At 40.4% G+C, this 25,008-nt stretch overlaps 1 long non-coding RNA gene across 1 annotated transcript; it reads right to left on the bottom strand.

The window, feature by feature from the left end:
• Window positions 1-7,726: 7,726 nt before the first annotated feature.
• On the bottom strand, window positions 7,727-20,775 carry LOC122661911. The gene is made up of 4 exons (XR_006332937.1): window positions 20,764-20,775; window positions 19,541-19,543; window positions 19,413-19,429; window positions 7,727-7,846 (listed from the first exon to the last, which is right to left on the bottom strand). It is a non-coding gene; the product is annotated as an uncharacterized LOC122661911 (long non-coding RNA).
• Window positions 20,776-25,008: the final 4,233 nt, after the last annotated feature.

The following is a 25,008-nucleotide window of genomic DNA, read 5'->3' as shown; positions in this document are numbered from 1 at the left end:
AATGGTCTAAGACTTGGACCAAACATGGCCTAGGACCTAACCCAAAACCCATTTGAGCCTAAGGCTTAACTACATTCTAGGGACCCAAACCAAACATAACCTAAGGCCCATCTAACCCCTTAAAGGATAAAGAAACCCCTCTCATTCACTTATCTCTTCCCCTCCCAAGCAAACCATGGAGGAGAAGAGATAAGGAAAGGAGGAGAAGGAGGAAGGAAGAAGAAGAAGTAGCAGTAGGAGAGGAATAGGAGGGGAAGGGAAGAGGATGGAAGCCATGCCAAGGTGGCTGACTGCCCCACATCTCCTCCCCAAGCTGACCGGACCCAAGGGAGAAGAGAAAGAGGAGGAGAAATGGAGAGGATGGTTGGAAGAAGGATCTCACCAAGGTAAGACTTCAAACTTGGTATTTCTCCAATCTCATTTCTCTTTTAGTAGTTTTCCTTGAGCTTGGGCTAACCTAGGGTTCCATTTGGGACTCAAGGTGATGCTTGGCCCTAATTGGGAGCTCTAATGATGTTGATCAAACCCCAATGAAGACCTAATGAGCTATATTTGCAGCCATTGCTGCTTAGCTTTGGTTTTGAACCTTGAACCCTAACCCTTGAACTAATTGGAGACAAAACCTTGTAGGATCTTGGATCCATGAGGTGAACCTAGGTTCTAATGACCCTAGGGAGGCTTAGACACCCCCTCCATGACCCTGAAGAGCTAGGTTGCTCCAAGCTTCAAGCTAGAGCAAAAGCCCTTTGAAATCTCGGAAGAGACTACCAACGGACGCATAATCGGATCCATCAATCGTGGTAGTGGCCATCAGTCCATCCAATGTAACCCCTGTGTGTTGAACTGACCGGATGAAGGAATGGACTCAAGTCTGTTGCATCCGCCCGAGGCCATTTGCTCTCGGGTATGTCTTAGGGATCGACCGGATGTAGGGGCGGGCCCAAGAAGCACATCCATCCATTGATCCGCTCCCTTTTAGGTATGTCTCAGGTGTCGAACGGATGCACGATCGGATCCAAGTAAAATGTTTCATCCATGGGTCCACTCGCTCTGTCTTTACCTTTTGGCCTGAACAGAGTCAGGGACAGATTTACCTCTGTTGCAACTGTCCGTGAGTCCGCTCGTGCTATGTTGGTTGAAATCTGATTTTAACCTTGAGGGCTTAGCATGAGACCCTTCTATGCATGCTTTAATAATTGTTTTTGTATTCCTAAGCTACCCAACTCGATGGATGGTGGGAAGCCCAGGTGAGACTCATGTCAACCACACACGGCGACACCCGTGTTAGGTAAGTGGGTTCTAGGTGACCTTGTTGAGTTTGAATATATATAATATGCAAATCTTAAGCATGCTATTATATAATTATAAGCATTGTGTGCATTGCATTATTATTTAATTATGTACTATTGTAAATGTGATAGCATGCTCATCATTGTATCGGGCTACGGTGTCGGGTGTGCCGGTGTCAGAACCCCAATTTATTTAATTCTGAAAACTGTTATATGCCATCATGATCTGTATGTGTCGTGCCGTGCTGGTACTCGGGTACTAGATGGAAAGGGACGTTGATGCACCCAGAATACCTCTTGGGATGATAGGACTTGCATATAGTATATCTGTGGCTAGGATGCTTGTTCCCTTATACTACAACCCTTGTGAACAGGGGTTTATTTGTTGGATAGTCTAAGCACCTGTGGTCTGTGGAGGTGGGAGAGGCCAGGACAGGGGTAGTGATGGCTATCGGGGTCTGCCACTAGGTGGTCATGATGGCTTCTACCGGCGTAAGTCTCCTCGTGATAATTAAGGTTTCACTGAGGTGATAGGATAAGTGACCCTCAGTGTCTCCCGAGTTATCATAGTAGCATATACTTGACCGATAGAATTTGTGTGCTAGGTGAAAAATGAATCTAACATTAACATGCATCATTCTGATATTGAAACTGTTGTGTGGTGTATGTGCATTCCCCTTTGCTCCCTCACTAGCTAGTATAGCTAACCCCATTGCGCAACCCCTTTTTAGTTGTTATGCAGGAGGTACTACTTTGATAAGCACCGATGGATGCGAATCAAGTGAAGTCGATGGTTGGGACTTTGATGTAGATATACACCCAAGAATGGTGCCCTTGGGATAATTAATTATTATTAAATTTTTGTATTCATTCCATAATCATGTATAAACCATATGTTTAATTATAAGAGAGATTGAATGGTTATATTATTGAAAAGTGTAATATATGTTATCATTAGAGAACCGATGCTCTATAATTTCACATGATTGATTTCACTTCCGCTAAGTCTGTAATTAGAACGATTTATTCTATTTTGGTACGTTCCTTTCTGTTATCAGTATATGATGACAAGGTGGACTGTGGCTCGGGACACTGTATCTGCGATCCTGGTAGGTGTTGGGATGACACTTGTTGTCCCAGTCACCCCCTATGTGGCAGTATATATATTACATCGGGATGAGGGTGTGATAGTAACACTTTTAATTGGATTTATTCTTTGCCTAAGTGTAGAATTATGGTTGTTAAAAAGATATATAATTTGATTTGAAAAATAGTTTATAACTAGTAACCCAGCTTAGTGGTTGGACATTTAATTCAATTTGTTAGAGGTCTAAGGTTCCATTCTTTGGAAATGTAGTTAAGTATTTTTTATAATTTTATTGGGCTTAAAAGGGGGCTTCCACAAATCTAGCTTGGGAGGTCTTTGAATTTGTAAGAATTTAATTAGGGAAGTATTATGGATTGATAAGGAAATGTGAGGTAGCAATCTCCAATTGGCTAAAAACTCAATCTTGGAGAGAGAAAATCCTCATAAAATAAAATCCCAAGAAAAAAAGGAATTTAGTTAAAATTAAACTACCTAATATAAATTTTTAAATCTAAAACCTTAAGTGAAGATTCCTTTTAAAATATTTTCATTAAAGTAAAGAGATCTAGTTAGAGACTAAATCGGATTCTTCTCACCTCCACCTTTTTTGTTAGGATTTAATTCCAATAACCAAATCCCAAACCTTTATTTCCCTTTTATCAAAATCGTGAGAGTGAGAGAGAGAGAGAGAGAAATCATGGGAGAGGGAGAAGGAGAAGAAGAAGAAAAAGAAGAAAAAGGAGGGAGAAGAAGGAGATTCAGATTGTACAGAACCAGCCACTTGACGTCCAATTTCAATCTTTTTTTAAGCCAAATTGAGAAAATATTATTTCACAATCAAATGTATCCTCATCTCTTAGCTTCGCAACTCAACTTGAATAAGCCCAATCGGAGATCTGAGCAGAGAGATATCATTGATTTAGTGAAGGTAGTTATTTCTATAAAAAATCTGTGTTTTCCAAATCCGAGTTTAACCAATACCTTGAAATTGATTTTATCATTACCTTACTCAAAGGACTCCATTAAAGTGATACTGAACTAGGAAGAGGTAGATCAACACCATTGAAGTATTGATTTGAAGTTACCTATAGAAACCCTAGGCGCTTCACACAATGTGAGTAAATTTTCAACCATTATACTTGATATTTTTCCTACATATAAAATTTGTTTTGAAACATTGTTTTATATCTGGAACTTAATTTTAGATTAAGATTTACCAATATCTGGAATTTAATTTTAGATTAAGATTTACCATGCCAAAAATATATTTTATTCATGTTTTTTACTCAATTAAATTGTTCACACATGATTGCTTGCAAGGAATGGTGATTTTCTTATGATTTAATTCACATATGTGTGTGCAGAAATTTTAATAATATCATGTTTATAGACTAATGAAAATGCTTTTTGTTGACAGTACGAGGAAGCTCTATGAATGATTCTTAATGATTATAACCTAATGCATGATGTTTATGGATGATGCATAAAAATCTGATTTTGTTTAGGGTTTACCTTTTAATTTTCATTGATGTTATTGTTGGATAAGTGAATGCGAAGATTTTACCCAATTTTTCCTATTATTGTTCTTCACTTTATGCATTGATATGTTGATGAAAGTTAGAATTTTCACACTTTATTTTCATTCTTTTCAATAGCATGTGTTAGGGTGGAATTGGGGAGTCAGGACCCCTAAGTTCTGAACTTGGATATATAGCTTTAAATTATAAACAAACCCTTGATTGTTATTTTATTGTTTACCTTACCGATATTGGTGAATATGTTGGGGTAAGGATAAGTTGGCGGGTTTTTGAGCTATGGACTTATCTTTATTAGAACTACATGGACTACTAGAAAGATAGAGATGATCAAAAACTCTTCAGGAGGGCAGTGCTGGTAAAACCTTCAGGGGCTTTGACTTGGTTTGGGGCAAGTTTGGTCACTAGTTTCTCCGTTAGTTTCTTGATATTGAGAGGGGACAGTGGTATTGTAGTTGATCATAACTAGAGTTCAAACGCCGCTATCATGAGGGCGTTGACCAGTGTATGATAACTAGTTCATAGTAGTCTATCAGGGAGTGATGTGTTTGTTATTTTATGTTCTTTTGATGCATCTTTTGTTGATTGTTGTCATATATACTTTTCATTATGGTAGTGGTGATAAGTAAATATGATTATGATCATTTTGTTTTATTTTGTTTCAGATCTATGTATACATATTATCGTATGTCTTTACATTTTGTATTACTTGTACATGTTTTCACACATGTATAGTTGTTGTGGATTTACTTGCTAAACTTTTTCCGAAGCATACTCTCACCACCTTTTAGATGAACAACTTTATGAATGTGAACCTGGATGTGAGGATGTAATAGAGGAGGAGGTCCAAGAGGACAAAGCGTTTAGATTAGAAGAGGACAACTACTATTAAAAACTTTACAATTTCTTTCAATTTTAGAAGAACTTATAATTTGTTTGAGTGTAATTTAATTTTGGAGACTGTTACCTTTATTTCAGAATTTTAAGTTTAATTTGGAAGTTGTAATAGCTTAGTTTAACTATCGTACTTTATTTGAAGTCTTAATCTATATATTTTAGACATGTGTTTGTCTTTTGGTCCTACTCCGGTTCATATCTCCTTGACATAAACGATCTTATGGACCGTCAATGTCCCTAACCGCTAAGATGGTTTTGGGGGCGTTACAACACTATTTTATCCTTAGCAGCCCTCACTATTCAGCCATCTTTGATTAAGAGAATCAAGGAGGTCCAGCCCATTGCTCCGGAGTTACAGGAGTTAATAGCTAGAGTTAGGACAGAAGACCAGCCGGACCCAAATTTCACCATATCTGAGGATGACATACTTAGATTTCGGGGTAGGATTTGCTTACCCAATGATGAAGAGTTGAGGAAAGAAGTATTGAGCGAGGCCCACAGTTCACCATACTCTATGTATCTTGGTAGCACCAAGATGTACAAAGACTTGAAGAGGAACTATTGGTGGAGTGGCATGAAGGCAGACATGGCTACTCATGTTTTAAGGTGCCTCACTTGTCAGCAGGTTAAGGTAGAGAGGCAGCGATCGCATGGGTTACTTCAGCCCATACCCATTCCAGAGAGGAAGTATGATAACATCACCATGGATATCGTTACCGGCTTACCCTGTACAGCCAGGGGTATGGATTCCATTTGGGTTATAATCATCGACTGACCAAGGCAGCACACTTTATTCCCATGAAGTTGACATTCACCATAGACAGATTAGCCAAGCTCTACATTGATAATGTTGTTTGCCTACATGGAGTGCCTGTTAGCATTATTTCAGACCGAGACCCGAGGTTCACATCGAGCTTTTGGGAAGGCTTCCAGAAGCCCATGGGCTCTCTGTTGAGCTTTAGCACGGTCTTCCATCCACAGACCAACGGGCAGTCGAAGCGTACTAGTCAAACCTTAGAGGACATACTTCGAGCGTGTGCCATTGACATGAAAGGAAGTTGGGATAAGCATATCTCTCACATTGAGTTTTCCTACAACAACATCTATCAAGCATCCGTTGGTATGGCAACATTTGAGGCTCAATATGGTAGGAAATGTCGTACACCACTACATTGGGATGAGGTAGGCGAAGGTGAGCGACGTATATTCGGGCTCAAGATGATTCAAGTTATTTGTGAGAAGGTAGATCTGATAGGAGAGCGTATCATAGTGGCTCAGTCAAAGCAAAAGAGCTATGCTGATGTCTGATGGAAGGATTTAGAGTTTGCAGTTGGAGACAAGGTTTTCCTTCTTGTGTCACCCACCAAAGGGGTGATGAGATTCGGAAAGAAAGGAAAATTGAGTCTGAGATTTATTAGACGTTATGAGATCTTGGTGCGTATCGTGCAGGTGGCTTATAGGGTGGCATTGCCTCCAACCTTAGCGGGGGTACACAATGTGTTTCATATATCCATGTTGAGGAGGTACGTATCGAACCCGCCCTGAGCCCGGCCCGGACCCGACCCTGATTTTTCAACCCAAAGGGCAGGTTAGGGTTTAGAAATAGCTTCACCCTGGCAGGTTCGGGTCGGGCTCGGGTTGAGTCCGGCCCTGCCCGACCTGACCCTGAATTGTTTATAAGTATATATATATACTTTTATGTATACAATATATAGATATATAGATATTTATATATATTATATTCTTCTTTATCCTAACAAAAAATAATAAAAAAAACTCAAAACCCTCGAAACCTAAAAGCGATTCACATTTCACTCTTTCCCATCTCTTTCCCTTCATCCACCGTCCCCAAACCCCCATCTCTTTCCCTTCCAAACGCCATCTCTTTTCCCTCTGTGATGTCTGGATTAGCTTGGCGATTCACATTTCACTCTTTCCCTTCTCTTTCCCTTCATGTGCCGTCTCCAAACCCCATCTCTTTCCCTCTGCGATGTCTGGATTAGCCTCATCTATCGTTCTCGTTTAGACTTTGGAGGAGAAGGCTGACAAGGAGTCTCCAAAACCCATCTCTTTCCCTCTGCGATGTTTGGATTAGCCTCATCTATCGTTCTCTTTTGGACTTTGGAGGAGAAGGCTGACGAGGAGAACTGCAAGGCAAGTTTCGACCCATTAGGTATGTCCGATTGTTCTTCTTGTTCTGTATCTCTCTCTTGGTTCTGTCTCTCGCTCTCTTCTCTTTGCTCTTTCTCCTTTTTTTTTTCTTCTTTTCACTGGGTCGAACCCTAGAAGGGGTTAATCGAAGTTTCAGAGGACAATTATCTGCCTATAAATTTAACAGTTTCAAACTTCAATTTGTAACTTTTTTTTGTGCCTGTTTCAGTTCCGTGTTCTTCCCCATTTAACCATGGAAGTAGAAAGAGTAAATCTTCATAAGAAAAGGAAGTGTGACTGGTCATTGCTTCACAAAGATCTTTTTGATTTAATTCTAGAGAGGTTAGGTCCTGCCGATCTGATTCAAGTCAGTTGCGTTTGCAATTCCTGGAGATCGATTTTGCCTCCTTTCCATCTCTGGCTAGTACTGCAAAACAAGGGGTGGTGGGCGTTTTCGCTGGTAACCGACAATGGTTTTTTTTTTTTTTTTTAAGTCAAATGGGTGGGGTGTATTAACAAATGAATAGCTATTTGTTTGAGGAATCAATAGCAAAATTTTCCAAAATATCCAAAACGTATCTGTAAGAGGTGAATGATCTGCTTGGGATCGAGAATTTTGCATGCCTTTTCCAACCCTTTGGCATCATTTGTTGCCTACCACCTGTGTTATAGTTTATGCTGATTCTTAACAGTTTTTAGATAGCTTAATATATTGTATGAAAGGGATAGTGAAAATTATTCTAGTTACTTGATAAGGAAAATCATGGTTCTGTAGTCTTTGAAACCTCAAAATTTAGCTCTAGATCAAGTGATCAAGATATTTTCTGAAGTGGCTCACCAACTGAATGCATACATATAAATATAGAGTCCTGGTAATGTTCATGAAGCTCATAACCTACACAGTTTTGATTATTGAATTAGATTGGCTTTGCCTTCTTCTAATTCCGTGTGATTCAGAATATTGTTGTGAGATGCTGAGGATCCGTGGGATTCCAATCTAGTTCCAGGAGAGATGCTTGGTCTATATCCTTTTTCTTCTCTTCCATTCTTCTTTATATTGTTCACCATCAAATCTGGTCAATGTTTTGTCTTCTATTCTCTTCTTCTGAATACCCTACTTGTTGCAATTTCAATTTCTCCATTGATTGCATCTGTGATTCCAAGTCTGATTTCCAGTTCTACTCTATTTTAAAATCAGATTTGATTTTCTGTTTCAAATTACTATCTTCATATTATATTCTGAAAACTGTTGGTGTTTTTTATGCACTTTTGATTACTGTTTGAACCCATTAAGATCTGCTATCAGTAGTCAATTCTAGAATTCTATTTTAAAGAATCATATCCCTAATATTTTTATTTATGGATTTTTATAGATGTATGTGAATTATTTTATTTAAATTTACAAGTCCCTCTCTCCCTTTCTCTCCTTCCCCTCTTATTCTTCTTCTTTAAAGAATTCTCAGGTTTTTTTTAGATATATTCTTTGATATATATCAATCAGGGTCAAAACAGGGTCAAGACAGGGTCAAGACAGGGTCAATCAGGGCCAACCCGACCCTGCCCGACCCTATCATGGTTGGGCCGGGCCGGGTTTCTCTTATTATTCTTCTTTAAAGAATTCTCAGGTTTTTTTTAGATATATTCTTTGATATATATCAATCAGGGTCAAAACAGGGTCAAGACAGGGTCAATTAGGGCCAACCCGACCCTGCCCGACCCTATCAGGGTTGGACCGGGCCGGGTTAGGGAAAACCCTGCTAGGGTCGGGTCAGGGTTGAGGGTTTCTTGGCCCTACCAGGGTTGGGTCAGGGTCAAAGTTTAAGTTAAGGGCTCTAGGGTTAGGTTCAGGGTTTAGGCAGGCCCGGCCCAACCCGACCCATTTACACCCCTACTTGGGAGTTCGAGAGTGAGCTAATAGCAAAACACCCTCACTTGTTCAGACTATCAGGTACGTCAAATTTCGAGGACGAAATATCTTTTTAAGGTGGGGGGAATGTTACACCCACACCTAAACCCCTACCTTATAGTATTTCATTCATTCATGCCCATTAACACCTCTCTTTTATGTATATTCATCCTTGGGAAGAAGTCCCAAACCATTGGGATCAGACTTGACCAGAATCTCCTCTATGGAGGATGTTTTGGGCAGCTTGAGGAGGATTCAGGGATCCTCCGCAGAGGCTAAAATAGCCCAGATCCGATTGGGGTTGTCTAGGACCACTTGGACTCGAGCCTAGGGCTCCATCTTGGGTTAACCTAACCTATTGAAGACCTAGGGTACCTAACTAAACCCTAAGCTCTATTTGGGATTCCATGAGTTTTAAAACCCTTTTATGCCTTAAAGCACTCCAACCAAACACACCTTAGGACACTTACCTAAACCACCCCAAAACCCTATCCTTTCCCTCTTTCTCTCATCTAACATTCAAGAGAGGAGAGAAAATGTGGAAGGCTGAGGAAGAAGGAAGAAGGAAGAAGAGTGTATGGGAGGAGCCCCAACCCCATTGGAGCCCCTCTTGAGTGCAATCCTCACCCAACCAGCTGGAGAACCAAGCTTGGAGCTAGGAACTCGTGGAGAAGAGAGGTTTCAGCCCCTTTCTAACCTAGAACTTGCTCCCCCTTGTTATCCTAAGCTAACCCCTTTGTAAGTATGCCAAACCCTATTAATTTTAGGTCAATTTCACTTGGATTTGATTGGAAATCCATCCAATCCTTAGCCAAACCATAGGGCTTCTTACCCTATTGTAGCTAGACCTTCTATTAGATGCTATAAGCCCCAATACCCCAGCCCATGCTCAGACCCGAGCTTTGCTGCAAACAACATTGTTGGGCTATGCAGAGGTAGCCTGCGGAGGATGAAAACAGGCTCCGCAGGGATCCTCCGTAAGACCAAAATAGCCTGCAGATTAGATTTTGACTTTGGGGTTGAACCCTAAGCCCCCTCTCACTTATGGTATCTATGAATGTGACTTTTAAGATAACTTACACTTGTGAGTGGTGCGTATATGTGCACGGAGCCCGAGGATACACGTGACGACAATTATGAGTGGATTAAACATTTAAACTATTTTATGGCGTGTTACTCATTAGCCATTAAATTAGGCTATGTATGGTGATGTGGTGTGATTACTATGCATGCTATATTACTTTCCATTTTCTTATTATTGTAGAATGATGCGTTGGATGATGAGATATAACCATGAAGAATGCTAGATGGATTTAGGATTAAAATTCTGTTATGGAATATATGTGGATGATATTATGAATGGAATGAAATGTAAATATGTGATAAGAATGAGTGATGGAATCCAAGTGCCATGAGTGGGCGCCAAACTTGTGATTGCCATGAGAGTGTGGTAAGGAGAATGATATGAATGTTGAATAATTATGATGTATATTGGATGGATTAGAATTGGGTTGTGATCAGCCGACCAGTGCATCGGTATCACACCCATCGTACTATTACCTTGCGTGTGTGTAAGCTAGAGGGGGCGAAAGGATAGCCAGGCCACCATGTTTGGCACTATAGAGATCTCTAGGCTACACATACGCACACCTATATGCATTACAGTAGTTGTTGTTGGCTAGGATATAACTTATCCAGTACTACAACCCTTACCAACAGGGATTTCGGTGTCGGGCAAGCCCATGGGTCCCGATTGTGTTTTCGGGGTAGCCCACCATGAAGTCCAGACATCGACCGTATTTTGGGCTGGACACCAGGACGGGATTTGTATCGAAGGTTTACAGATAACCCGGTGAGGGGGTCCGATCTTGCAGGCTTCCATTGTAGCATGGATTTGACATTGTCAAAATGTCATCCGGTATATGGCACTATTTTCCGACAATGCTACATGTGTTACAGCAGTACTTGACCTGACTTAGAATTTCCTTATTAGGGGGAAAATCAACAAATGCATCCATGCATCATATGTGATGAGCATACTTTAGCATGCATTGTTAATGTATTTATTATTGTATGATTGTGTATGGTTTAATCACTCACTGGGTTTGTGGAAGCTCATCCCTCTGGAATCTTTATTTTTAGATATGGACACAAGAGTGGTGGATCCGGCTTAGGTTGGTCCGACGTGTTGTTATGGAGATGACTATGAAGCCTAGGGTACCTAGCCTAAGGATGAGCATGGACCCAACTGTGCCTGGGAGGCATGTGCTTATAAAGCACAGTAGATCAAGCTAGAGACCCAATGATTATGGACATTATTTTATTTTGAGAGAACTTTTGTGGATGAATGTAATTAATGGTTGATGATACTTTGCAACTTCTCTTTATATTTTATACATGTTTATATAGTATTTGGAATTTGATGACAACTTGGATAATTGAAATAAATTACCACTTATGTATATGATATCATTTTAGAATCCTAATATGTTACTATTATCCTTATTTACTTCCGCTGCAACTCTGAAATTATTCTTAGTCTTTGACTGTAAGACCCTTGTAGTGAACATGACATAGCAAAGTGTTGATCCTGTGGTTAGGTGTGGAACATAGAGGTATTCCCATCACATTGCCCTTGTTTTGGGATAGAGGTGTGACACCGCCGGTTGGCTTCTACGTTTGAATGATGCTCTTCAATCCGTCCCTTAAGGCTCTCCCGAACGGTTCTACGGTCCCCTCTATGTCAAACCCTGCTCCTGACTGACTGGAATTTTGATTGAAGGCCAGGAACCCCTGATTAGGCAACCAAGAACACTGTGGAGTATCACTCTAGTGATTTGGATTGATAAGGAAATCCTGTGTGGATCACCCTACATGCTTGTCAGTAGGTGGATAGCAGACCCCTGCAAATGTACAGCTCATTGCATGATGTATGACCTGAACCCCAGGTAATCTCTCTCCTCCCCATAACTGTGGAACCCACTTTTGAAAAAGTACATAAAAACCTCTATAAGGCATGTTGGGACAATGCCCTGACCAAGGGTCAACCCCTGTGCAAGCCCCACTGAATTTCAGCTTGTTGGAATTCTCTGGACGATGGCACTGGGCGATGCAGACAAGGCCCAATGACATCGCCCAGTGAGTGAAACAGCATATTTTAATGGTTTTTTAATTGTGGGGACCACCCAACATGGACATGGGCACCCTCCATAGATAGAGGGGAGTCTGAGGGACCACCTCATACACTTAGTTCACTGTGGACCCCACCAGTGTGCCTAAAATCTCTCAGAATCAGTTTAAAAACTGATTTTCAAAAGAGGCCTTCATAGCCAAACAAGCCTGAGTGAGGGCTGGGCCTATAAATAGGAATGCCTTGGGCTCATTTAGAGCCCTTAGCAACTCTAAAACTGTGAGGAGAGAAAGGAGAGAAAGAAGAGAGAAAGAAGAGAGAAAGAAGAGGAAGGAGAAGAAGAAAGGAGAAGAAGGAAGAAGGGGACTGAAGGCTGCCACTTCCATCCAAGCTGGGATCGAAATCTCTCACCTGGATAGGTATAAATCTTCATAAAAACCTCCTGTCCTCTTAAGATCTTTGAGTTTTGAATGGTTCCCTGCTCCCTAGGCAGCCTAGAACAGCTAAGGTTTGCCCTGGACAGCTCCAGATCTTCCATGCAAGCATAGAGCATGGAAGATCTGTAATTTTTATTAAATTTCATAAGTCTGGTCTGCTGTTCTTGGAGCCAAATTCTGGTTGTGCATAGCTGCACTGCCCAGATCCACTGCTGGCTGACTGTTTGGAACCCTGGGTGTAAGCTATGGCTACACAGACCTAGCCCTAGGAAATTGCAGCCATGAACCACCATATTACATCTGTTTCCAGCCCTGCGTGTGGCTGAAACTGAGATCCATGCTTGAAGAAAACCCTGTGATACTATTCACTGGGTTGTCTGGGCAGCCTCTGGCAGCCAAATGGTGGATCTGATGGAGGATCCATTTGGATCAAAATCAAGATCAACCCTAGGGCTACTTGACCCCCTAACATGCATGGGGATCAGTTTTGAACACTGTCCACAAAGCCCAACCTTGGAATCTCAGCCCAATGTCGATTTGCAGACTCTGGGCGATGCACCCAACGTCCAAAACCATCCCCCAGTGAAGGTTTTTCTGAAGAAATGTTGATCTGGCTTTGGGGACCTCAACCATTGGCCATATGACACTGTGGGAGGATGGGAAATGACCTAAATGCCCTTCCCCACATCTGTCCTTAAGATGAAATGGCTTTGGAACCCAAGTGGGCCCCGTAGGTGAAGGAAACCCTCCTGTGCAAGGTCCTACAGCACAGACAAGCTATGGGCAGCACTGTGAACCTAATCTGACCTAGGGTTAGGTACAATCACTATTAATGACCATTTTACCCTTGTGCCACTGACACTGGATGGTGCATCGGGACATGAGCCTATGACCTAGTGCAAGGCCCAGTGATTCCAAATGAGAACCAACTGAACACCGGGTCAACCCAGTAAGCTTAGGTTAACCCTAGGACTACTAGGGACAAATTGGAAACTTAATATGACAATTTCTGATTTACATCTAGGATTTGATCCCGTCCTTGAGGACAACAATCAGACTGTTATTGGAACTGAGTTTGCAACCGAGTTTCTAGAACCAAACTCAGGTGAGTGAAGTATTGTCATAGATGTATGTGTAACTGTATGCCGACAAATAATTATAAAATCTTAAATGCTGTGATATTTAATTTTTGTTCATTTACTCAATTTCTGAACAATGATTGTCTGTTGATCAACACTGTGAATCTTATATGATGATTATGATTGTTAGACTAGATGCTGTAGTCGGCTTAGAAATGAGGCCTGTGGTAGCCCGTAGAATGGGATGCGGTTGACACCACCCGACTCATACGATGCCATATAGACATGGGGCTAGAGTTTCATCACCCGTGCTACGCACCCTTACCAACAGGGGTTTAGGTGTTGGATGCCTGTGAGGGTGACTATATGTATATGTGAAAAGAGAAAAGAAATGAAAAGAACACCGGAATGGTGAATATGAGCTATATGCCAGGTTGTAAGCCAGAAATGAAAAGAAATGGATTGCCCTACAGGTTAATCACAGAGGGCTGGTCGGGCTGACCTTGGTGAATGAATGCGGAAGCTGACTGGTCCTCTGCGACAACTCAATGGGTGTATCGCGGGAAGAGGTAACCAAGCCTACACCAGGGATACATGTATTGAGGATTGTAGTAGCACAGACCTGACTTAGTTGTATTGTTAGGTGGCTAATAAATAATCTGGACTTGCATATCATGTAGGATCATGTGGATTGTGGTTGTACGTGCATGCATGATGGTATATTTTGCTCACGAGCTCAGTGGGGCTCACACTCTATTATATATGTTTTCTTTAGATGATTTTGCAGATCGATGCCGCTGTGGCATGGAGGCTCATCTCGAGGAGGAGAATCCTGGTTATTACGATGATGTTGGTGTGGACCCCGACGGAGGTCATATCGATCCTGCGTACATTCGCGGTGGTCATTGATGAGGACCATTGAAGAGTGCACGTGATGCTTTTTATCTTGGGGACTCCTTTTTGTTTTTGTTAGGAGTTTATCCCCATGCTGACTGTGGTTCTGTTGTAGTTTTTATTTTCTTTTCCTCTTGGGGTTGAGTATGCTCACCCTGTATATATATATATGTATATGTTATCTTTGGTTTTACCCTTGTCAGCTTTGTTCTTTACTTTGTGGGTTGTTGGGAAATGTAACAGTACAATCTTACTTATGTATATATTATCATCATTTCCCCATATCACTATGCTTCCTTTTATTATTGTAATTTGTAGTAAATCTACAGCACTCTGATCTTGCCTTTGGTAAAGTGAAGGAATGTGGTTTCGTGAATGTAAGCACTGCTTCTAGATCCGTGGGATTTGGGGGATTGCCATTACGCAATTCGGGTCACCTACCTAATCCTCCCAGGGGGTGGTTTGGGGTGTGACACTCTAGGTTCCTCTCTTCTCTGCTGAGCTCTCTCACTACCTCCCATCCTTGCGACTTGCTTGTCATCCTTTACGTATCGGTGAAGACGGCCGGCTTAAATCAGCTCTTCAATCTCCTTCTTCAGCTGCCAGCAATCCTCCATATCATGCCCGTTATCTTTGTGGAAAGGGCAATAATTTTTCAAGTTTCTCTCTCGGGGCTTAGAATGCAATGGCTTCAACCAGTTAAGGAGACCCCGATCGTGGATCTGCATAAGAATCTCCTTCCAGGAGGCATTTAGTGGCGTGTAATTAGGGCTTGGGGCTGTCAATCTGTCAGTTTGCTGCTCAAACCTCTGCTTCTTCTCTCCATTCTTTCGATCGTCTTTGTCGTGCGATGATCTCATTTCAAATTTATTAATATTTTAATAGTATTATATTGCCTATGTTGGTTTGATTATTTTAAGTATTATATCTTATGTTATTTGCTTTGTTTTCATTCAATTTCTATGGTTTGATTTAAGGTAATGGTTTATTGAGGGATATACATGATTGGGTTTATTTGAGATTTAGTTTGATGTTTTGGTTCATGGGTTCAACCCATGGTTTGATTTAAGTGATCTATTAACTTGAGGTGTAATTAGAAGATGAGGTTAAGGGCAAGATTGAAAAGTGAAGAGTTGGTGAACCTTGTGTTTATATCCTATTGGTCTATAGGAGAAGGAGATATGGAATCTTTCATGGTTTAATTGGAAGTCCTATGGAGACTTGATAGTATTTATAAGAATGTCATTATTTAATAGGCAAATAAACTAAGTGGTGAGAAGTTCTTTTTTTTTTTTGAGTGAATAATTGAGAAGTTCATTTTAGAACTTCACATTCAAGAAAAGAGAAGAAGAGAAAGGAAGAGAAGGAGAACTTGGAGGATTGAAGGGAAGATGCTACAATCAAGGGATTTGAGACTTGTTTGAAGCACCCAAAGGAAGATTGAAGCTAAGGATGAAGTGGGAGATGAGTTCTTCCAAGTTGTCAGTTCACATTGAAGGTTTTCTAAGGTAAATGACTCTAAATATCATTTGGTTTTGAGGGCTTTGATCTATTTTCGTTTTTTAGCCTTAGTATGATGTAATAGGAGTGTTTTGCACCTTAGGGTAACCTCCATTTGTGATATTTCGGATTGGGATGAAGGTATTCAAGATTTGAGGTCAAGAATAAGGGTTTTCAATGTAAATTCGGTGGAAGTGATTTGGTTTTGCAAATAAGCCAAGTTTGATGCAATAGATGATTGATTTATGTTCATTGTGATGTTTTCCACTAGAACCTATCTTGGATTAAGGAGATTTCGAGTTTGGTAGAGGATTCAAGTGAAGAATCCTAGATTTTTGGGGTTTTCTTTGAAGAACAAGGTATATCTTGATTTAATCCATTTGATTGTTCATGCATGATATGTTTGTGCATTCTAGAATGTTTTGAATACATGTTTTGAAGGGTTTAGGGGTTGCATTTCATGCATGGAGGTTTGGGGACGAAACCCCCAAATTTGGGGCAAGTTCCCATGACAACTTGGACTTTTACGTGCTGAGAATTGCAGATACCAGTCAACTGGTAAGGCAAATTTTGACAGTTTTGAAAATATTTTTATATGGCAATATTTCCCCCTAAGTCTTTGTACACAAAAAATGAGGTTAAAAATGTGGTCCCGTTTGTCGTGTAGGACCCTCGGAAGATTGACTTTAATTGGACGATCGGAACGTGAAATCGGTGGTAAGGAAGCATTGTGAATCGATGGGTATCATCTTAGGATGTTTATACAAATGTAAATGATATGTGAATGATGTACAAAAATATATGATACTTCATTGTTGTGTTTCTTTGTGCTTGAAAGATAATTGAACATGCTATGATGAATGGCTATGTCGATGATAAATGATTTTTATGAATGATAACTGTGAATGAATAAGAAAGGAATGAAAATAAAATAAAAGACATGTATCAATAGTCAATATACGACTCGGTGTTCATGGAGTGCCTATGAAGAGGGGCGCTGAGGCTATCAGTTGAAAAATGGAAGACGAATGAATGAGATTTTTATGCCAATTTGCAAACCTGTGAGGTATACCAGGCCTTAAGCCATTCGACTGAAACCATTTTGGTGGTATGACTGAATCCATTCCTGTGATTTGCAACTAGAGCCATCTCGATGGTATGACTAAACCCATTCCAATGGTTTGTAACTGGAGCCACTTTGATGGTACGACTGAAGGTATACCAAACGTTTGGGTAACTAAGGCTAATGACAGAAATGAAATGAGAAATGATATAATGAAATGAAATTCTACCGATTGACAAATGATTAAATGATATATAGTAATTAACTAATTGACTGATTATTCAAATGATATGAAATGATGTCATGCTTGTAAATAGAAAACTGAAGCCTTATATTCTCATCAAAAAAAAAAAAGCCTTGTATGACTGTTATATTGTGAGCATGATTGACAATGTTAATTTTTTATTGGGCGTTAGCTCATTCCTCGAATGATTATCCTTTTTACAGATGAGAAAAGCAAGGACAAGGGCAAGGGCATTGCTATTTTCAAAAGGGATGAAGACTGATGATCTTATGATATCTGTTTGGGAGTCTATTACTTTAATGTATATAGAACTCATTTAATGTAAAAGTTTTATTTTGGAGGAGGGTCTTGAACCGGATGGCTATAAATATGTTTTAAAGTTTTGTTCCTCTCTTTGGAGAGTATAAGTATGTAGACGTTAGATCCATCAGTACCATGTTTTAAGTTTTTAGATCGTTATCTTCCGCTTATTGTTTGTTTTAATTTTATGCACTTTGATTTATTTGAATGCTTGATTGAATGTTTTCCTGCGCGGTCCCGGTTGGATTTTGGTGTCATGGGCCCCACTTAGACCTTGGATTGGGGTCGTTACACATTGAGTGCCATTTTGACGGCATCGAGTGCCGTTTTGGACAGAATGTATCTGGTCCATATGCAACACTAGAGGGTTATGTAGCCGGTTCTAAATCTATTCCAACTAGGGTCTTGGTCTATGGGGTCAATTAGGGTCTATCTAAATGTGTCAAAACCGTGTACCAGTTATTTTAGAAAATCATTTTGGGTTCATTTTAACCACCTAAACCATCATAGGGGTTCAGAACATTGCCAGAAAGCAAGGGGGAAACTTCGAGCTATAGCGAGGAGCTACTTCCATACTTTGGGTAGATTCCGAGCTTATAATCGTCTAGGGCCACTCAGAGCGACAAAATGGGGGCGTTTACACGCTACTACAACTCGCTCATTGTTTTTATGCGTTGGAAAGATATTTTTTAGTATTTTCTATTGCCATAAAGAATTAAAGAGTACAAAGTGATTTAAACAAAATTCGTTTAAAATTCTTTCTTAAATTGGGTCTCAATGTGTTAATATAGAAATCACATAAATAATGGTCAAATCAAATCATTTTTAAATTATTTTTTAAATATAATGAGTTGGGTTTTTGACAAATGCCCCCCTGAAAATGCCCATTTGTCCAAATGCCCCCTACAACTTTTCTAATTACAAATTTCCCTTTACTTTCAAAACTTTATAGCACTTTGGTCCCTGCCATTAATTTAGAACGTTAGATGTTAGTTTCAGGGTATCTAATGACCAAAATGCCCTTCTGATAAAAATCCACTAAAATTTAAAAATAAAATGACCAAAATGCCTTCACCTTCTCCAAATGGTTTAGGGTTTGAAAATGAAAATCAAACCCTAAACCATTTGGGGAAGATGAACCCTAATATCAAACCTCCAAATTCGTTTAGGATATGAAACTAAAAATCGTTTAGGGTATGAAACTAAAAATCGTTTAGGACACTGCAAGATCCAGAAACGAGGTTGCTCTTCTTCAACGTCTTCGTCATCGCTAGTGCAGAATTACCATTTCAAAAGGGCGATTTTGGTTGGGAAGAGGGGAGGATCAAGTACCCTTGTTCCGACATGGAAGTTGAGTTCCAGATCTTCTTCGTGCAGACATGTTAAGACACAGGCAGTGCAAGTCGACATGGGAACTCCGTAGAGCTTCAACCCCATTGATGATGTATGGATTGTATTTGTTTGCTTAATTCCCTCAAAGAAGTAGATCGACAGAGATTGAGAGAGGTTCACTACCTTTATATAATTAAGAATCACGGGATGGATATATGTTGGACAAGTGTGTGTCCATCAAACCTAGTTCGGTCCGGTTCAACCCGGTTCACCTTTGTATTGAACATTTATACATTTTAGTTTAATATTGTCACATGCGATATAAACTTTTTGAGCATTATGTGTTCGTAAGTTATACTTAAAATGGTAGTCACCACTAGGGTTTGGGCTGGACACCCTTATCATATGGTCATCGCATTGGGTATGCCTAGACATGTGATGTTAAGGTACAAATGTGAGTGCTCACATGTTTGATGTGTGCATTGGCGAAGAATCTACTTTTTTGATTCCCTCATGTATTACTGCCAGATGTAAGAAGGGATAGACATGTGTCACCGACACCCTGTACCTGAGAGAACCCTGTCACTGCAAAGTGTGATCGCATTCTTTGCTTCATCAATGACTGAACACTTTGTGAGTGAAGGAGTTATCCAACACGGTCACCACTGCCCGATTGAGGAACACCAAGATAGAGACTGTCTGTGCATGGTCGGATCAGAATCTGGATCTAGTACCGTTTTGGAAATGGTTTTGCAAAATTTTATTTTACATAAAATGATACATTATTTATAGTTATTTCAAATAAAGTGTTTTATCGAGTTTTGCGGGACCCGATCAGATGCACAGACGCTCTTATGTGGACATGTACTATGGATTAGGGTTTGGCAGTACATGTGTACATGCCCTAGATTCCATAATGATGGTGTTGATTAGTGGGGGGTTGTATATGATAAATTGTTATCATATAGGGAGTTATTTGGAATTTGCTAATTTAATTGGCTCTTTATTTAATTAATGGATTTGGTGCTAATTGTAATTATCCATTAATAATTAAATAAAGAATCTAATTAATACTTTCCCTATTAGATTCTGCTTCTTCACCTGTGTAGCACTTTGAGTTTAAAAAGAACTGCCAGACTGAGAGAGAGAGAGAGTCAGACTCTCACTAGGGCTCTATTAAATCTATCTAGGATTTAATTAAATCCTATTATTATAAATAGGGGACCAACACGCAGGAGGGAGAAGCAGCTCTCCATGTTTTTGGAGCAGACACTCTCTCTCCTGCATTTTTGGTTTCTCTCTCTCCCTCTTGTGATCTCTCTTCTTCTTCTTGCTTCTCTCACCTCTGTTTGAGAGTTAGGATTTGTGAAACCCTAGATCTGTGCTGAGGCGTTTAAGGGCATCTGGGATTGGCGTGTAGAACCTTGGTAGCACCATTGGAGGTTCAGATCTGTTTGCTTGGAGCGCTCACTGGAGGAAGAACCACTATCTATTGGAGGAGCAACACTTGAGGCTCACCAGGTTAGCAGTTCTTTATTAATTCCTTCTATTCATTGATTATTAATATTTATGGGATGCGAAAGAAACTCGAATTGATTAATTTTCGCTGAGCATTCGAGTATGGGATGGATCCCTTTTGCCATGTGATGGACTAGAGACGAATTTCTCCATCCCTATTGTGATAATTAATTTTATGGGACGCAATAGGGAAGGAGAAACCCTAATAGGGATGCACCAGGGTTTCCATGGGTGACCATGGAAAATCTTAAAATTTAATGGGGCACCCATAGGACACCATGGGATTACCCAGGGTGTGCAAAACCCTAATTTTTCTGTATATTGGTTTCCCTAGGGAACCATGGTTTGATCCTTGGACCGTTGTTTGACCAACAGTGTGGTATCAAAGCCACCTTTTCCACCCATGAATATTAAATAATTAATGGTTAATATGATTATCATGAGTGGGATGCAAGTTGGCACATGGGTGGTTAGAATATGGTTGTTGTAACAACCTTCCCAAATGCACATGGGTAGTTACAAGGTTGTTAGTGCAATAACCTACCCATGTGATGATGGATTTGGTTTGTTTTATTTATTCTAATTATTGAAGCATGTATCCAATTAAGGAGTGATTATTAATTTTATTAATTTAAATTTTTTAATCATGTTTTATATGTGGGGGGGGGGAGCACACGTTGCCAAGCCACTACGCACGCCCTCCCCTTGTTCCTTGCCCTTGTGCGCATGCCTTAATGGGCTGCTGCCTGCGGGCAGCAAGCTTGCGGGCTGCGGGCCTGCAGGCTGCTGTCCGTGGGCTTTAGCCTGCGGGCAGCAAGCCTACGGCCTGCAGCCATGGGCTGTTGCTCGTGGCCCTTGGGCCTAAAGGCTACGCAGGGAGTGCCTGCAGCCTACGCATGTGGGCTGCATGCACCCCCCTTGTTTTTCCTCTAGTTTAACATTAAAAAAAAAAATAGAATTTTTTAAAATAGAATTTTTTTAATATGTTTTGTTTTTGGAGGAAGAAGATGGGTGAAGGGATTCTTCCTTTCACCCACTTGTAATTAAAATTGTGATTTCAATTCATGGGCTTGGATACATGTTATCACATGTGGTGGTTCAATAATTGAAGGAATCCATGTTATAATTTTTGTTTACTTGCTTTAATGCCCATGCATAAAATTATATTATGATGTGATTATGGGAATGGCATTCTAATAAATGGATGGATTATTTATGTATGTGATACATGGGGTTATGGGTGGATGTGATGCTTCTCTCTCTTTCTCTCTCTCCCCCTATCTTTTTTATAAACAAATGTACTCCATCCCATGGGCAGCCCAAATGGTGGGTTAGTTTCTCCATGCGGGGTTTCTTTATTATTATGGAAAGGAAAGTGTATAGAATTTTTTCTAGGTTTCCATTGTAATTTTAGAGGAGTTAGGACTCCCAAGGCATGTAGATGGTGATCCACATGTGGCGCTCAAAGCTTATGGAGATACAAGTCACCTACTTTGAAGACGTGATCGAGCGGAGGAGATGATCGAGGCATGGCATCCATGGCATGATAAATGCACCCAAAATTATTAGTTTTATTTTTATTGGAAGGGTTCTTTAATTGCTTCTGATAAAAATGCCGCCATCCCATAATCACTTTTAATTAATGTTGATTAATTATGTTGTTTAAATCTATCCATGTATGTGAGAGTTGCTTAATCCCTCTTCAATCATAATACATGTATGATATGGACTAGTCTTAATTGGTAGACATGTCCATGGCCTCTTATTGAAGATAAATGTAAAGATTGTGTGATATGCCCCGCATATGCCGACAGGACATTGCCAGGACCACTGTCACATGGTTATCTATATTTATCTCTGTCTAGATACGTTAGGATATGGATAGTGAGAGGGCACTGCGACAGTGGGCCATCTTTCATGATTCCATGAGTTTAATTAATGTAATAGGTAAGTACATGACTTGGGTGTAAGTCAGCCGACAGGATCTGGACATGGCACCCAACTGGCCGAAAATATTGGAAGCCCATGAGGCGGACAACTTAGTCCACATTACCATGGTGTGTATAATGACTCCCAACAAGGTAAGTTATGCATGCAAGGGTTGTAGGTACCCAATTCATCTTTTAGGTTATGAGAGAAACCCAAATCATGAAAGACCATTGATGTGTGTGTGCTCAATTTATTATTTTCAATGGTCATTAATTAGCATGTAGTTATTTACTTGTGCATGTGTAGATTAATATACGATGGCTGCCATTAATTCCAACCTGTTAACAATCATTAGCGAAGACAAAGTTAATGGTACAAACTATGTCGATGGGTACCGAAGCATTAAGTTGCTCCTTACTGCTGAAGGACTGTACATAGTTCTAGATGAACAAGTTTCTCCTCAACCCGCCCCGAACGATTTTGAGGCAAATGAAGAGATGCAGGAGTTCCTCATGAGGGATTCCAAGGCATCACTCTATATCCTAGGATCATTGGAAAAGTCAGTTGTAGACTCGGTCAAGGATATACGCACTACTGGGGGAAAAATGGATAAGCTTCCTGAATTGTTCAACAGGCAGTTGACACATGCACATTCTGATGCGGTGAGTTAAATCCATAACTCCAAGATGTCCCAGGGGACTCCATGATGGATCATGTAATGAAAATGATCAATCTATTTGAAAAATTAGAATCCATGGGGACTGATTTCAGCTTGCGATACAAGACTGATGTGATCTTAGCGTCACTCACTTATGCCTATACAGCTTTTAGGATGTCCTACAAGATGTCCGAGAAGGAGATGGAGCTCACCGAGCTTGCAAATGCACTGGTAGAGGCTAAAGCATCCTTGAAAAAGGACAAGGCTGAGGTCAATGCAACTGAGGCAAAGCCTTCTTCAAACGGGAAGAAGAAGAAAAAGAAAAGTAAGGGTAAGACCCTGAAAGCCAAGGGTCGAAAATCTGGCAATAAAGGCAAAGGCAAGTGCTTCTATTGCAAGAAGGAGGGTCACTGGAAAAGAAGCCAGATGAAACAGAGACTGCTAAAGAGTCTAATTTGTCTTTTGAACCAACCAATTCTTGGTTGGTGGATAGTGGATCCACTGTTCACATTTGCAATGATTTGCAGGGGTTCAAGGAGATAAGAAACCTGGAAAGAAATGAAGTGCGTCTACGGATGGGCACTGGAGCTGAGACCATGGCATTAGCTGTGGGAACTTTTATTTTAAATTTTAGTTCTGCTAGTTTAGTTTTAAAGGATTGCTATTATGTACCCTCTTTCAAGAGGAAGAAAATTTCAGTTTCAAAACTTGTTTTGGATGGATATAGTTTTTTCTTTAATTCTAAATTGATTATTCGTTTTAATAATTCCTTTGTGGCATCCGGTTATATGCAAAGTGGTTTGTATTTTCTAGAATGCCCTGTTAGAACGAATATTGTTTCAAATGTTGATTTGAAACGAAAAGCAGCTCCAGTGAACTCCACATACCCGTGGCATCTAAGATTAGGTCACATCAATGTGGACCGAATCAGTAGATTAGTTAGGGATGGACCCTTAGAGAGTCTGAGGGTGGAATCATTCCCCACATGTGAGTCATGCCTTCAGGGCAAAATGACCAAGAAACCCTTTAGCAATAAAGGTGCTAGAGCTACAGATCTGTTAGAGTTGATACATACTGACGTGTGTGGACCCATAAACATACAAGCAAGATATGGGTATGAGTACTTTATAACATTCACCGATGATTACTCAAGATATGGTTACATATACTTGATGCGTAGGAAATCGGAAGCCTTTGATAAATTCAAAGAATTCCAAGCCGAGGTCGAAAGACAGCTCAACAAACGCGTCAAGTCCTTACGATTAAATCGTGGAGGGGAGTATCTGTCAGATGAATTTAAAGATCATCTCATATCACAATGGATAGTTAGTCAATTAACTAATCCAAGTACACCACAACAAAATGGTGTATCCGAACGACACAATCGGACCCTATTGGATATGGTCCAGACAATGCTCACTTATAGTGAGCTGCCTCTCTCTTTCTGGGGGTATGCTTTAGAAACGATGATTTACATCTTGAATAGGGTTCCATCCAAGTCTGTAGCCAAGACACCCTTTGAGTTTTGGAAAGGGTATAAGCCCTTTATCCAACACCTTAGGGTATAGGGTTGCATAGCACATGTGCGAAAGCAACAGACAGACAAGTTGGAATCTAGGACTTCAAGATGCCATTTCATAGGCTATCCCAAAGGCACGATAGGCTATTATTTCTATGACCCAGTTGACCAAAAGGTCATTGTAAGTGAACATGTCACAATTTTGGAGGAAGAAATGATGACCCAGAGGTCCAAACCAGTAGTCATTAAAGAGCTATCAGATAGCTCAGAAACGTCACTTCTAGAAATGAGACCTACTGACATACCCGCTGAAATACAAACACCTGAAGAACCTCGACGCAGTGGGAGGACTATTAGACCACCCACCGGGCTTACTCTTCTAACCGAAGAGGAAATAGTGGAAGAGTTCCACATGGTATCGGTTGAATCAGATGATGATCCGATGACATACTTTGAGGCTCTAAAGGATGTTGATGCCACTAGGTGGCTGGAAGCAATGTGCTCTGAAATCGATTCGATGCATTCCAACAAGGTCTGGAC

The sequence above is a fragment of the Telopea speciosissima genome, chromosome 5 (genome assembly GCF_018873765.1).
Source record: "Telopea speciosissima isolate NSW1024214 ecotype Mountain lineage chromosome 5, Tspe_v1, whole genome shotgun sequence".
NCBI classification, from domain to species: Eukaryota; Viridiplantae; Streptophyta; class Magnoliopsida; order Proteales; family Proteaceae; genus Telopea; species Telopea speciosissima.
The sequence above is the reverse complement of the archived record's forward strand: the minus strand, read 5'-3'. Positions and strand labels throughout refer to the sequence as shown.